The sequence below is a fragment of the Castor canadensis genome, chromosome 8, assembly GCF_047511655.1.
Source record: "Castor canadensis chromosome 8, mCasCan1.hap1v2, whole genome shotgun sequence".
In the NCBI taxonomy this organism is placed as follows: Eukaryota; Metazoa; Chordata; class Mammalia; order Rodentia; family Castoridae; genus Castor; species Castor canadensis.
The window spans coordinates 101,792,968-101,797,136 of record NC_133393.1 but is presented as its reverse complement, the minus strand read 5'-3'; the positions used below and the strand labels follow the sequence as shown (position 1 = coordinate 101,797,136).

The 4,169-nt window shown below is 34.0% G+C and overlaps 1 non-coding gene across 1 annotated transcript; it reads right to left on the bottom strand.

Moving 5' to 3' along the window:
• Window positions 1-476: 476 nt before the first annotated feature.
• Window positions 477-580, bottom strand: LOC141410662 (small nucleolar RNA U13). Its single transcript, XR_012435487.1, has one exon. It is a non-coding gene; the product is annotated as a small nucleolar RNA U13 (small nucleolar RNA).
• Between the last annotated feature and the right edge of the window lie 3,589 nt (window positions 581-4,169).

Below are 4,169 nucleotides of genomic sequence, written 5' to 3'. Positions count from 1 at the left end.
CAGAAGCAAAAAGCAAAGCTCAACCCACATATGGCTCCTCCCTGCCATACTACTAGGGATCAACATCCTGTTTGCTTATTGCTCAAAATTAGAAAAGTTATTTCAAAGTTTATTATTAACTATTTTTGAGGTTGTTGCATGGAGAAAACTAGTTGGGTGATATTGTATTAAAACAGAAGTACCAGTCAATATTTTTTGGAGTTATCAATTTAAAGTAAGATGAAATATGTTTCAGGAAATAATATTTTTGTGGGACCGGAGTTTGAACTCAGGGCTTTGCCCTTGCAAAGCAGGTGTTCTACTGCTTGAACCATACCTCCAGTCCATTTTGTTCTGGTTATTTTGGAGATGGAGTTTCTCAAACTATTTGCCAGGACTGGCTTTGAACCATGACCCTCTGAATCTCAGCCTCCCAAAGAGCTCACAGGTGTGAGCCACTCACTTGGCTCAGGTCATGATAAATTTTTTTTTTTCTTCATCAGAAGGGTAATGTGCCCACGTTGTAACAAGATTTGAGGGTGGCACATGTCACGCAGAGGCATGAACACCCAGTCATCATGCTCATGAACCAAAAAAGGATCATGATAAATTTTTATATAAGTTGCCAGATTTTTCAAGGTATATTTAGTTTCCTTGCATTTATTAAAGAGTTTACATATTTTTCTTTAAATTTCTGATATATATGTATGTTTGTACAGTGTGTATGCATATTAATTCATGTGTGTGCATATATATATGCTTATACAAACATATGTTAGGACTTATTTGATATTTGATAGTTTTGGTTAGTACATACCTTACAGTCTTTAGGTAGGAGATCTGTTATAGATTCACTAAAATTCTAATTCATTTCAGATCTCTTTCCTATGGCAGAATATAACTTATGCCTAAAATGTCCTTTCCTAATTCTTCTACTCAAATCACAGCTATTTGTGCCTTAAAACCAAATTAAAATTTGACTTTGCTTATACTACTCATGGTTTTGAGTCTTTATTCTGAGATAGATAAACATCATGGACACTATAATTTGAAAATTAACACCCTATTTACCCCACTGGGAATCACTGCAGCTGAAGGAAGTCACTATAGGCAGGCACCACTGAGGTACTCACAGATGCAAGGAGCTATCAGAGTTCACACTGTAGACATAAGTTATAACTGCTTAAAGCCCAGTTTATGTCCTTCTCTCTTTTGCCCTTTTGTCCCTCAATCTTCACTTCTCAACAGTTTCTCCTATTAACATCTACAGGAAAATAGATTGAACTGAATTGCTTTAGTCTTTTTTTTAATAAAGCATGCAACTTATCTGAATTCTTTCCACTGGTTGTAAAGATTCTAAACTAATGCTGCCCATTCGAAATTTCTAGAACTCTTATTTAATGTGGATAAGATAATGAGAAATAGGCTGACAAGAGAACACTTATAATGCTGGATTGTTGAGTAAAGTTTTCAGTAAGTTAAACATTTGCTTATACGTGTGTCGTCACTTCTATTAGACTTAAAAATACCATATTCTCCATACCATTGACTTTACAAAATTACAGAAGACAAAATTTCTATTTACCCCTCAAATTTTGCCCAAGTATTAGCCCTTAACCCTTACATGCAATACAAAGGCAAATATATGACTGAAATTTGTTACTTTCTAAATTATTTTCAACCCAAAAGTACCTATTTGAATTCAGTTGAATATGAAAGTTTAAAATGCAAAATAAGAAATAGGTAAATGCAGAACAAATTTGGGATAGGTGTAAAAATGATGTTTGCAATTATTACTATCATAAGCCAACTACCCAAGCTTCATCACCTCTAGGATGCATGTTTTATGAAAAGTCAGAATAAAAGCAATGCTTAGGCAGAAAGGCTTTCCTGAAATCTATAATCAGTAGGTATGTTCACCATATGACAACGACACTGATTTTTCTAGCAGTCAAAAATTCTTTGGGCAGGTCTGGTCATGGTTAGACACATCTATAATTCCAGCTATATGTGAAGATCTTGGTTCCGGGCCAGCCCCTGGCTGGTTCCAGACCCTGTCCAAAAATAAACTAAAGCAACGAGGGCAGGGAGCATGGCTCAAGTGGTACAGTGTATATGTGTGTGTACAATCTGTGCTTATTAGACAAACATCAGGTGCTTTATTAATAAATAGCTTTGAATGTTATTTCATTAAAATTACAAGGAATATAACATAAATTGGTTCTTGTCAAAGAACTAAAACACCAACTTCCTGAATAACATTACAACAACAAAAAAAAGTCTAAGGGTAACTAATAAATAAAAATTAAAAACGTGGCCAGGAATTGTGGGACACACCTTTAATCTCAGCACTCAGGAGGCAGAAACAGAAGGATTATGGCTCCAAAGCAAGACCTTGATTCAAAAAACAAAAGTGACTAAACAAATTATAAAAGCAGCATTAAGCTTAAGACTAGACACTAGCTGATAATTTCAGGTATGGGCAGCTTACTTTTCTTTTCTGAACTTCAGCTCCCTTAATGCTTCAGAGAAGAGCTTATCCATGTGATCCCGTTTTTTAAGAAAGCTCTAAAACGCTTTGATTCTGTACGACTAGATCATTTTCAGCTAGGACATAAATTCAAATTAAGGCATAATTTTAGCTACAACTTCACTTTAGTTTAACTTAATAAAATGTTGACAGTCTTTCTTGAGTCATCCTAATTGGCACTCGTATTCAGAGTTAAAGTACTGTCTACAATGATGATAAAGAGCACTGAAACAATTAATCAATTTAGCTTGATATGTATTATTAAATTTAAGCCATTATCTTCAGTTCCCTACAAAACTGCTTAACTATGTGTACTGCCTTCAACTGCCACTTTGGTTCATTTTCTAAGAACAGAAATCATGCTATGTAACCATTTCACATTATAAAATACTTTAACACAGCTTTCAAAAATCTATTCCTTTGATTCAAACATAAAACTTGCTTTACCATATATTGCTTTATTTTATGATGGAGTGTCAAATTTTGAGGGCTCCCTAGAGAAATGTAAATAAATATTATCAGAGAAGTATTACTTAGTCATTACGAATGCATAACATTATCCTACCTTTTATATTTACTTTCATGACAAAAATATTTCAAACTGTTGTCACTTTTAACTTGAATCAGCATACAGTCCTAGAAGACAGGAGTAGAATTTTTTCTTACATAGCTAAAGCAAGCTATTGAAAAATATACAAGGATATCAAAAAAAGTTAATCAATTTTCTTGATTAATGAATAAACTTGATTTGGTTTAGTAAACTTTTTTTGTAAGCCAGGCATGATGGTATACACTTGTAATTGCAGTTACTCAGGAGACAGAGGCAAAAGGTCTTCAGTTTGAGGCCTGAAAGTTGGTGAGACCCATCCCAAAAACAAAATAAAAGCAAAAGGACTGGAGGCTTAGCTCAATGACAAAGCACTTGCCTAGCAAGAAGGAGGTTTAATACCCAATACTACATACACACACACACACAAACACCCCCCAAATATATAAATAAAAATAAAAACAACCTAGACAAAATATACTTGGGCATAATTTATTCTCTGATATGAAGACATTACTCCAAATTTTTATATTGATTTAATCCTATCAAATATATTACCATTAGTTAATAGATTAAAGCACTATGAATAAACAAAGTTATATCAACAGGTGGCTAACTCTGGAAAGTTACTTGTAGATACATGATCAAGACTGAGAGGTAAAGTGGATGGCTCACAGGAAAAAATAATCCTCAAAGTCTAAAAGGAAGGAAAACTTTACCAAATATCAAGCCATTCTCAGTAGTAGAGATAAGAGGAATTCAGGGTCCTGATACTCTAAATTACCAGACAGCCCATGGACAGCTCTCCCTATGTCACTATGACACAGTGACTCTAAAAATCCCAAACATTTACAAACTGTTTTGCAAGATACTGATCTAGGCTCACAAAGTGTTTACAACATAATAGGTGGCTAAAATTCTTTTTCATAAAGTAATAGTTAAGTATATTAGGAAAGGAATTTCATATGACAGGATAAACGTGGAGAGAAATAGAGAAATATTTCCTTCTTCCTATGCAGGAAATAGGGGTAGACTCCAGTGGCTAAAAGTCTTTATATAAAAAATAGCAATGATTCCATTTTCCTTTACTATAACTGAATGCTACGTACTGTG